This window comes from Ruditapes philippinarum, unplaced genomic scaffold (genome assembly GCF_026571515.1).
Source record: "Ruditapes philippinarum isolate M1 unplaced genomic scaffold, ASM2657151v2 ctg5539_1_1_1_1, whole genome shotgun sequence".
In the NCBI taxonomy this organism is placed as follows: Eukaryota; Metazoa; Mollusca; class Bivalvia; order Venerida; family Veneridae; genus Ruditapes; species Ruditapes philippinarum.
In genome coordinates, this window is record NW_026864389.1 from 60633 (window position 1) to 73209 (window position 12577).

At 32.4% G+C, this 12577-nt stretch overlaps 1 protein-coding gene across 2 annotated transcripts in view; it reads right to left on the minus strand.

Moving 5' to 3' along the window:
* The window catches only part of LOC132725431 (uncharacterized), a 53645-nt gene extending 41084 nt beyond the window's left edge, over positions 1 to 12561 (minus strand). The window contains exon 1 of one of the 2 annotated variants that reach the window (XM_060710564.1): positions 12479 to 12561. The gene's annotated coding sequence lies outside the window, so the exon portion shown is untranslated. Of the gene's footprint in view, positions 1 to 2219; positions 2372 to 12478 lie in introns of those variants that run through there. The other variant, XM_060710563.1, reaches the window with a different exon arrangement.
* Between the last annotated feature and the right edge of the window lie 16 nt (positions 12562 to 12577).

Sequence of the window (12577 nt, forward strand, 5' to 3'; positions counted from 1 at the left end):
AATCACATATCATTAGTGTAACTATCCAGAAAAGCTTGAACCAGTCTGTAATCACATATCATTAGTGTAACTATCCAGAAAAGCTTGAACCAGTCTGTAATCACATATCATTAGTGTAACTATACAGAAAAGCTTGAACCAGTATGTAATCACATATCATTAGTGTAACTATCCAGAAAAGCTTGAACCAGTCTGTAATCACATATCATTAGTGTAACTATCCAGAAAAGCTTGAACCAGTCTGTAATCACATATCATTAGTGTAACTATACAGAAAAGCTTGAACCAGTCTGTAATCACATATCATTAGTGTAACTATCCAGAAAAGCTTGAACCAGTCTGTTAATCACATATCATTAGTGTAACTATCCAGAAAAGCTTGAACCAGTCTGTAATCACATATCATTAGTGTAACTATACAGAAAAGCTTGAACCAGTCTGTAATCACATATCATTAGTGTAACTATCCAGAAAAGCTTGAACCAGTCTGTAATCACATATCATTAGTGTAACTATCCAGAAAAGCTTGAACCAGTATGTAATCACATATCATTAGTGTAACTATCCAGAAAAGTTTGAACCAGTCTGTAATCACATATCATTAGTGTAACTATACAGAAAAGCTTGAACCAGTCTGTAATCACATATCATTAGTATAACTATCCAGACAAGCTTGAACCAGTCTGTAATCACAAATCATTAGTGTAACTATCCAGAAAAGCTTGAACCAGTATGTAATCACATATCATTAGTGTAACTATCCAGAAAAGCTTGAACCAGTATGTAATCACATATCATTAGTGTAACTATACAGAAAAGCTTGAACCAGTCTGTAATCACATCATTAGTGTAACTATACAGAAAATTTTTAACCTGAGTTTCTAATCACATATCATGCGTGTAACTTTTCAGAAATGCTTGAACTAGTCTATAATCCAAATCATTAGTGTAGTTTTTCAGAAAAACTTAAAACAGTTTGTAATCATATTTCATCCATGTAAACTATTTAGGAAAACTTGAACCTGGCTGTACAATCATTACCAGTAAGAGCCTACAATATAAGCAGCTAATTTATATGATTGTTGGGTTGAGTAGAAACAATAACATTTTTATTATATAGACTATAGTACAGCCAGGTAGACAAAGAATGAGTGTGAGTCAGTGACTGGGAAGCTTTGGCTATCAGTGTCAAATAGTTAATGTAAGTTCAACATGCAACATTCATTAGAAACAGCTGTCAGCTTAGATACCTTTGTACCTAATAAGCTACCCCCTCTCCAATATACACATGATTTAGGATGTCTTTAATGTCAAGATTTCTTTGTTTTATATACATGTAGCCCTGTTCTTCACTGTGTTTCTTTAGTCATAAATCTACAGTCTATTTTTCAGTAGAAATTAACAATTGTAATGTAATGTTACCAGTAATTGATTAAAAAAAAACAAAAAATTTTCATCAGGGACAAAACAAGAATTGCATTTAAATTACATTTTTTTTAATTCAACAACAACAGTGGATGGGGTAAAAACTAAGGATGACCCTCATATTAAAAATTATCCAATTATCAAGTCAACAGGTCACAATGAAAAGAAATGAATTATGATAATTCATTAAAATCTTCTAATTTTTTTAATTTATGCATGCAAGTTAGTACATGTACATCAAATCAGTTGTATATATATAATATATTAAAAAATAGTGTTTTCTTGGCAATGACATAGTTACATTGTTTGATCTTAAAACCACTTTAATTATAATTAATTCCAATGTACTATTACAATGTACACATCAAGGTCATAATTATCTAATTATTAATTCAGCACAATTTGGAAAATAACTGAAAACCAAAATTCAGATTTCTTAAAGTCTGCCAATAAAAAAATATATGGTTTTCATTCATTAAAAACACAATCCTTCTAATAGATGGTTTTTAACAATAAATAAACATCTTGTAGTAAAACTAACTGCATTAAACAAAACACTGCAATAAAACAACTCTCTAAGCTTATCAATATATGATTAAGAGCTCTGTTTTCAATTTTCCCAGCATATGTGATTCAACCACTGGTAAACAATTATGAATAAAACAATGTTGCTAGCTATTCATGCTATTCTTTCTTGAAACAGGCAAATAAATAAATTCCCTATAGTCAAGCTGATGTCTTTGATAAAATGTTTTCAGGAGTTTAATTATGGAAAAAATAACTAGAAATGTTACCTCAAGTTCAAGTGTTTTTATACATCCATGTTTTAAGAACAACAGAAACCGGTGGACTATTGATCTGAGCTGAGCACAGTCACAGTGATATTGTTACTAGCTGACACATCCAACATACATGATGCTCTTGTTGTGTATTGGAAATGTGAGGGGCGGTTAAAAAGTTCAATAATGTATGATGGTACTAAAATACACCAAGAGGGATGGTAAAAGAGAACATTAAATAATTTGAAATCATATTTAGAGTTAGCACAAAATGATAAATAACTAAATGGATGATGTGTTTTATATATACAAAGAGGGTTGGTAAAAAAAGGTCAATAAAGAGGATTAGCACAAAATATCAACAAGAAAAGCATTGATGCAAAGCATCAAAGGGCGACGCCAAAAGAATTTGATCCAGGTTTGCACCTAAATACTTAACAAAAGATGTGTACTTTATAGCAGTACCATTTCATGTGACCTGGAGGCTAGGCCCAGTTTAAGTTGAAACTTAAACCAAAAAGAAAAGACTCTGTCTTGCCAAGATACAAAGACAATTTATAGTCAATTAACTAATCTTACGATTTATTTTACCAAATACAAGGATACCTGAGTCATCATCATATAATCACAGGCACGAGTATTGGACCTGGGAAGAAAAAGTATGACCAGATTGATAAAAAAACTGTGTTCATCTTAAAAGTGTCAAAAACCAAAAAAAAAAAATGTAAATAATGACCCCCTTTAAAAATATACTATAAACTTAAAGTATATTTTAAAGGGGGTCATTGTTTACATTTTTTTGGTTTGTGACAATTTTAAGATGAACACAAGTTTTTTTATCAATCTGGTCATATTTTTTCTTCCCAGGTCTGATACTTGTGCCTGTGCATATAATAAAAGCTTATTGCTTAGGTTGCAGACATGTCATTGACATATATTAGACATAAAAGAGGACCTAAAATGAACATCAGGGGGACATTATAGGTACTCAGAGCAGTAGTAGAAGGAGTACCAGCCACATCAACCAGCTGCTATCAGAGATAAGACTTGAACCATGTAAGAATGTCATTACATATGGCAGATGCTTGAAGTTCCATGAAGAAGAAGAAAAAGAACTTCTTCATGTGCAGTATAGTGTGATCAACTGTATCAAATGCTTTTTGTAGATCTAAAAGTATCATGCAATACTGCCTTTGTCCATTTCAAATAAAATACAATCTATTAAATGAATCAAACATGTGTCAGTTGAAAAACCACTTCTAAACCCTGACTTAAACTGCCTGACCATGACTCGAACCCATGACTTTCAGAAGACCAACTGAGCTATCCGGCCGGCTACACATTTTCTCTTAATAATGAAATAGTTCTAAACCACAACATATTTCCCGACTCTATTGGTTTATGTCCTTGAATTTCTGATGTTTACAGAGCATAGTGAATTAAACTCATGGTTATATACAGTCACTGGATGAGAAAAACTTTCAGCTTGACCAGAACTCAAACCTGTGACCCACAGAATAATGTACCGCGGCTGTAAGCAATTGAACTATCTGGCCGCTTACACATTTTCTGGCCTAAATAGTGAACAGTTCTAAACCGTGACAGATATTTAGATTTTTAAATTAACAGATAATTAATTCTTAATTAATAATTGAGAAATAAAAACCTTACATACTCATAGTCTAAATTAAAATAACAATTTATATATTATGTATAATTATTTTTACTAAAAAGGGCTTAGACAGTAAACTATTGGTTGTGCCATTATTTATAACAGGTTAATTTGAAAGTGAACATAACTGTGCTAATACATGTACAATATCTATTTTTTGTACGGATAAAAAACTAACCCTTTTTCTATGATAAGAAATTTTATGAAGGCTGATTTGTATTTTGCATCAAGGGCACTGGGCGAAAACATGTAAATGCAACAAACACACCACTTTGTGTCTGGCGCCCGGTTACTTTTTTGTACTTTGTTGGTTTTCATGTGGCAAAAATCACCCGCTATAAAATTTAGTGTACAAATTTATTCAAGGGCAAGTAAAAATCTACTCTATGAAAAGTCTGTTGCCGGGTTGACTCAAGAGACCTAAGCTTGGAAATTGAGACCGGTGTCCCTCCATTACAAATAGATAAGACAGAAGCTGTCCTTTTCAATCTATGCACATGTTAGAAAAAAATTAGAATAACCATTCAAAATATGATTTTTTGAGACTTTAACAATTATATTGCTTGATCCAAGTTTCAGGACATTTTCAATCAATACATGTATTATCATTTATAACTTTAAATGAAAGTCTCATCCCTTTAATAATAATGACATAACTGTAACTCTTTAAATTCAGAAATATTATAAGTCTCATCAGTCATCATATCAATATACTAAGATATACATGTATGCACATAACATTAATAATTCCCAGTTTCTATTAAATAAATATGAAATCCTAACATTAACATTGGTACTAATGGATGGAATTCAAAATCTAGTAGAATATATAAACTCTGTTATAGATACTATTATTAGCCAGCTAACACTGGGTATAAAGAACTATAATCTGTAGACTGATCAATACATGCATTATCATTTATAAATTTAAATGCAAGTCTATCCATCATAACTGTAAGTCTTTAAATACAGAAATACACATTATATCCATATACTATGATACACTTGTATGCACATTACATTAATAATTCTCAGGTTCCATTAAAAATAAATATAACATCCTATTAACAGGAATTCATAATCTTGTAGAAAGAAAACTATTTTGTTTTTGTTTGTTTGTTTGTTTCATTTTACGCCTTTTTCAACAGTATTTCAGTCATATAGGCGGGTAGTTTCCTAACCATCTTTCCTGGAGAGTTACACCAGTACTAGACAACCTTCCTCCGCGCTAAACTACCAAAGCATCTCCCGGGGATTGAACCCACGCCAGAGGTAACTGGATTAGAAGTCATCGACTCTAACCCCAGTCAACCACGGAGGCGGTAAAAGAAATAATGTACATGATATTGTTTAGTATATTAAAGTAAAAAATAATCTCAAATAGTCTGTATCATGTCATACAGATTAAGTTGTGTTAGTGTCTAAACATTAAATGCATATCTCTTACAGTAACAAATACTGTCCCTCTTTTAACCTTCCATTAGACTTTACTATACAATGTATAACTAACTCCATATAATGTAATCAAGTGTTTAAAATGAGCACCTATATGTATAGCTTAAATATTCTACCTTTCATTTTTACCAAAGGTTATTTTAGTAACAATTCATATACAAACACATAGAAAATGATAATTTCACATAGTGATTAGAAGATGCCTCTAGCAGAATACCTATAGGTATGTTCCAACTGAACAAACTAGAAAAATCTGGTCTAGGGTATATCAAGCCAGTAAAAATATATATCAATATTCACTCATCAGGGCCTCTCTGCTTTTGATGACCTTACAACTGGTAAATTTCATAAAAAAACAAAAAATAGAAAGTAATACTAAAGATAGAGTAGACAGAAAAGAACAAATAATTTAGTAAACATGAGTTACTTCCCCTTAAAAGAGAGAAAACATGAAACCCAAAAGAACACCCTAAACATTAAAATTACGAAATGTTGCAGCTCAGTCAGTTTTATTAAGCCATGCAAATTAATTGTTAAGTATTCATAAAAAAAATAGATGACCATGTGACAGCAGTTATTGCAGAAAATCGGATAGCTTTCAACATCCGGATACCGGTACACTTTGTAAAAACAATCATTCTGTGCAATAGAGAAACGTAATATGGATAAAATCAACAGGATAATCGTTTACAACAGTTCCATTACCTATCCTTATACTCATTTGCAGGTGAACGTTCTTCTTGTAGGAAAATTTTGAAAATAAATAAATGAATGAAAAAGAATACGGCATCAATGTAGACCATAACGATATTCGAAATCCGGGTTTTAGTATTGCCAATAAAGCTAAGGGACAAGCTGTTAAACTGAGCCTGCAATTTCGTGAAAATAATATCACAATGCACATGCTTTTTATATAAAGTTATTAAATACAAATATAACAACATATTTGTTTACTTGATTTTTACGAATCAAAATAAATCTAATTAACTCAACATGAAATTAACTGCTAATAATAACAGCTCCTTCCATAGGCAAAAATAAAAAGCATTCCATATAAGACGACGCCGCTCACCGGCGTCGCCAATAACTAAATGGATGAATTGCTTTATAAAGAGGGTTAGCACACAAGATTTATAACAAAATGAGCAATATGCTTTATAAACATATAAAGAGGGTTAGCAAAAAAGATCAATAACAACGGTAAATGGATGAATTGCTTTATATATAAAGAGGTTTTAAATAACATGGCAGTGTGTGGAGATAGTTAGTAACAAGAGCTGTCACAGGAGACAGCGAAGCTCGACTAATAAAATACTGGACGCAGTATTAAAGGAGGACAAAACTATGAAAGAAAAATCAATTATGTATAATTATGTATTAAGTTATAGTAAAAAATAACATTTGTTAACATAAATTCCAAGATCAAGGGGAATAATTCTATAAATAGTCATGCTAGAGTTATGAACCTTGTCACACAACATGATTGTGTGTAATGATAAGAAATATATTTGAAGTTTGAAGTAGATACCTTAAAAAGTAAAGAAGTTATAATAATTCTTAAAGAAAATCCTAAGTTCAAAGAGAGATAAATCTGTAAATATTGCTTCAAGAGTTATGAACATTGTCACATAAAATGTAATTGATGATAAGAATAAGTATTTGAAGTTTAATTTAGATCATACCTTTAAAACTAAAAAAGTTATAGTAAAAAATAACATTTTTCTAGTAAAAAATCTAAGTTTATGGGGAGATAATTCTTGCAATATTGGTGCTAGAGTAATGAACCTTGTCACATAACATGTGGATGATGATAAGGTACGTATATTTGAAGTATCAGGTTGATCCCTTAAGAAATACAGAAGTAACAGTACAAATTAGTATTTTTTAAGGAAAATTCTAAGTTCAAGGGGAGATAAATCTGAAAATATTGGTGCTAGAGTTATGAACCTTGTCACATAAGATGGGGATGATGATAAGGTACATATATTTGAAGTATGAGGTTGATCCCTTAAGAAATAAAGAAGTTACAGTAAAAAATAGTATTTTTTAAGGAAAATTCTAAGTTCAAGGGGAGATAAATCTGAAAATATTGGTGCTAGAGTTATGAACCTTGTCACATGAAATGTGGTTGATGATAAGGAACATATATTTGAAGTTTGAAGTTTATACCTTAAGAAATGACAAAGTTAATCTGAAATCTGGACGCGGACGCCGACACGAGTAGGACAGCTCTCCATATACTTCGTATAGTCGAGCTAAAAATGGAGACTATTATTACACAGGGATAAGAAATTCTAAAATTAGAAAAATTTCAAATTCTGACCCACAATTCTTTACATGATCTTTTTTTCACAATCTTGTTTTACATAATTAACCAACTTTATTTACATTTTTATCCATTACAGAGAATTATTTATATCTTCTTGGTCTTTACTACTTTTTATGCATTTTTGCAACTTGTTCTTTGATTAGCTCAACAAAATTTAGATAACATGGCAGCATACATATATATAAGTATCGGTAAAATTTCTCCTGTATAAGGACTGGTGGTCTCGAAAAATCACGTAAAAACGTGAACCTGCCTGATAACAGATTTTATGTATGACGCCATAGCTTCCACTCCACTTAAATTTATAGCTCTTTGGTAAAAAATGCATATAAACTTCACTTAAATCTGTTATTTAATAGAAAAAATATTTATTGTACATATAACATGAATTGCCCTTTATTTCAAATGTTATACTCTAACTCTTGATGAATATCAAATAAATAATGTGACCTCCCCTAAGGTCAAAAAGCCTAAAAACATTAAATTTGAAAATCAAGGGAAGCACTTATAAAATAAAAAAAACTGCAATGGGTAATAAAGAAATTTATTATATACTTATAAATGAAATATTGAGAAATATTGATGAAATAAAATGCATATTTTCATTTTCCGTATTTTCACTGTAAAAATTTATTTTTCACTGTAGTGAAACATATTTTCCATATTTTCACTGGTTTCTTGCCAGACTACTTTCTTTTAAATTCTGCCAGTACACAAAATTTAAGGGAATGTCTTTCAAATTTTAGTGTCAAAAAAGAGAAAAATGTATATAATAAACAGAAAATTCAAGTTTTTTTCTATAAATACACGAGTTATTTCCATCTTGTGGCATGAAAATTACCATATTTCACTCGTGGCTACCGCCACTCATGAAATATTATTTTCATACCACTGGATGAAAATAAATCGTGTATTTATAGAAAAAACTTGAATATCGTCTATATACTCGGAATTAAATTGAAAATTGATAGGTAATGCATTTATTAATTTAACCTGATTTTGGGATCATTTTGCATAATGAAATTTAAATATTTTGAGAAAACTTGGCAAGGGAATGATCTGAAAACATGCACACAATAGGCCAGTCTGGTTCAGGCCTACATTAAATGGTACACTTATCTTGGAATAATATATCAAGTCATGTCTAATAAAATGTCAAAAGATTTTAACAAGGTTTTTCTTCGTCTCTAAATAGAGTTAATAATATTTTTGTTTAATTTTGATGTGTAAACCTATCAACACATCTTTAGTTTAAACTCATCTGAAATATTTAAATTATTTTCACACGTACATGTAACCATTCTGACAAAGTTTTATGAAGATCAAATGCCAATGGTCCGACCGTTGGCCCAAAAGCACTCACCTGAGGACAGACTGTTATTTGTGTGAAAGCAGTGAAAGTTAGTGGTTATTACAAGATTCTGAATGAAATCGCTCACCTTTATAGCCAAGGCCAATTTTAAACCAGTTTTGATGGAAAAAATCAACGCAAAATAGTGATTTTTGGCAATTTTGAGATGTCCCCTTGTTGCCATGGTAACAGAAAATTTAAGCCTGAACATGTTGTTTCAAGGGCAATGGTCCAGTCAACATTTGTGCCAAGTTTGATTAGTGTTGAAGCAGTTTTTATAGTATTATAGCAATTTGAACTTGTAACGGGAGACTTTTCAATGAAAACAGCCATTTTTCACAAAATGCTCATGAAGTAATGGGTTAATTAAGGCTAATTGATTGTGCTTTTATGTCTGATATCTATCAACTGCATTTAAAAATTATACAATTGGTTTTTGCTTTTCTCCGTTTTTTTTTCAATGTTCTTTTTATTTATTCCACTCCGATCATGCCGTTATGAAAAAGCTTCTTTTGCCATTATGATTATTTATTTGATTAACAAGAATAATTTAATAATTCATCTTTCATTCAAATAAAACAACAAATCATAAGCATGAAAAACAACAACGATGTTATAACTTGTAACATGCAACTTTGACACTTTTATCAAGATTACAACGCTTGCATTACCTTTGTATTCATTTTTTTTTTACAAAATGGCAGAGCATCTTTATTAAAGTGAACACATGAGGGCAAATGCGGGGACTTGGTTAAAATGTTTGTTTAAAGACACAAAATAACATGTATGCATTTTGGACTTTCATTAAATTTTGAAAAGTGTTGTACGGCTAGACAATACAGTGTGTCCTGGCTAGTCGTACATGACTCACATATGGCTAGAACTTTTGGCTAGCCATACGGGCCTGTACTGCTAGCCACCTCCTGCAGAAAATGGGAGCCTCCCAAAACAAGGCCGTCGTCGATGGTCCGGCCGGTCGGGCCTTGGCCGGACCAATATTTTGGCCAAAATTGAGTAAAACAAAAAAAAAAAAAACAAGGCATCGCTGATTAGCAATTTGACACTTAACTGGCTCCTTATGCAATGCGCGGTAATATACAAACATGACGCGAAGAAACAAATGGACACAATTAATTGACCAGGTATATGTAGGGGTCCTACGAAGTCAAGTTCGAGTATTTTTTCAGTGCACACAACATCCTAGCATTGACAGACAACCTCAGAAAATCTCATCAACAAGTTTCATTGTAAGCATCAGAGGGTCAGCGGCTAGCAAAACGGACTCTAGATAGTTTGATAGACATGAGATCAGACTACAGTTTTGATTCTTTATGGATTAAACTTCAAAGTGAGAGTGATCTCATCGGTGTTAACGATACAAATGTTACGCGGAAGAGAAAGGCGCCCACACGATTCGAGATGGGGCACGGTGTTGGCTACTATCCCGTTACAGTGCAGGAAGTGTTCCGGCCTAAGTACTTTGAAGCAATCAATCTTGCCATAATGACGCCAGTGTTAAAGAGAGATTTGACCAACTGGGATATCGCATACTTCAAAACGTGGAGAATTTACTTATAAAGGCCGTACAACCTTTGAAGAACGAGTCCACAAGAGAACTTGGTTTTGTTTGTGATTTCTGTGGTAACGATATTAACCGAGACATCTTAGATGGTGTGAGACTAAAATAAGGATTGGAGCACCACACTAAATAAAGTATTCCGGTATATACCGGGCAAGGCGCTTCAATCATAAAATGCTAACATCTTGCCTTTTCACCCAACGGAATGAACTTTAATATGTCTAATTCATCTTTTCTCACCGATTTGTGTATGATAATGAATGAAAAATGTAAAAATCGGCGAAAAAAACGATATTTGTCTATTTTGTGATCATGATTTCTGCAAGCGTCTAGAGGTACTGCTCTTATCCTGTATTGAGTTAAATCCTCTTAGATGTGAAGCTTCAGCTGCTACGTTCACATTTTGACAAATCAGAAAATAGTACTGTTACTCTACCCGACATTTTGAAATTTGCTTCAAAACAGTCGGTGCTAGAACGAGCACTGTTCTCTGAGGTCGTTGTGTTGTGGCCCTCCTGATTTTTAGTAGGCTAGGTCCGAAGACCGACAGACTTTCGCACAGACTGTTTGAACATATGTAGGATCTGATAGGTAATTAGAGGTGGAGTTTAGGTATTAATTATTATTGCATACCTGAAAATCCCATGTGGCAAATTGACTCTTGGGCAGATTTTATCACGTGTCAAATTTGTGCATTTCCTGATTTTCACTAGTCAAAACCCGGATCCCCGTGTCAATCGAGAGCCCTGTAAAGATTTTGTTAGCAATGCCTGCTACTAATGCTACCAGTGAAAGGACATTCTCGGCGTTCAGAAGAATTAAAACATACCTGAGATCGACAATGTCTCTAGTACGATTGAACAATCTAATGGTGTTAACTGGACAGATCCACTCAACTTACATGTAATTGCCGATGAATTCATTACTACCAGAGAACGACGGCGATGTGTTTTTGGAAAATTTACATAAAATGAGACTCTGTGTTGTGTAAGATTATTGTTAACAAAATACAAGTTACTGCAAAACAAAAAGTGGTTATTGTTGACTCGTAATGTGCTATTCTTCCATCATGTTATTGATTGTTATTTAAGCTTATACCATTGTGTGATTTATGCTAAACAATGATCCACCTACTGTAATATTTCTTTTATTCTCTAGGAGAGCATCCTAGAATAAAAATATATCCGGAGGAGCATGCCCCCTTACCCCACTAGATTCTACCTAAAACCATTAAACCAATCAATCAGATAAAAATGCATCTAATTTCTAAAGAATTAAAATGACATCAGGTATTGTTTATTTTTCATTTGCCAAATATCAATTACATGTATTCATCTTTTATGTACACCTGTCCGTCTGTCATGCGAACCTTAATTAAATTTCACCCTTAAACTTATCACGCACTTAAATCTGTAAAAAAACATTGACATATTACTATAACATGTACAGCTGCAGGCTGTAAACTGTGTCAAATATACGGGAAAACGCCCCTGAGAGCATCCTAGAATAAAAAATTTTTCCGGAGGAGCATGCCCCCGTACCCCTCTAGATTCTACCTAAAACCAATCAAATTGGCCGCACCAATCACAAAATCGTGACGACGGGCCTGCGAAAAGGAAGTCTCCGGCTAAAAGTGGAAGAGTTCACACGTATGCAGTTTATAACCATTTCTATTAGTTTGCCCTTGAATAGTTGAAGGAATTTTGGTTGGCTAGTAAACTATTTTGCATAAAATTTTAAGTACGAAATGGTATGGGTACAAATCATTTACTATAAAGAAAAAAAATATGTTAATTCAAGTTAGTGGAAAACCAGTAAGGCTATTGAACTTACACTTTTTGTAATTTCAAGAAAAATGATAAATAGACTATACGAAACGTTGCTTTACCTTAAAACACGTGTAATTACCCTTTAAAAACCGCTTAAAAACATCGAAATACACTTCGTAATTCCCACCGAACGAAACATGTCACGTGATATAGGTGTT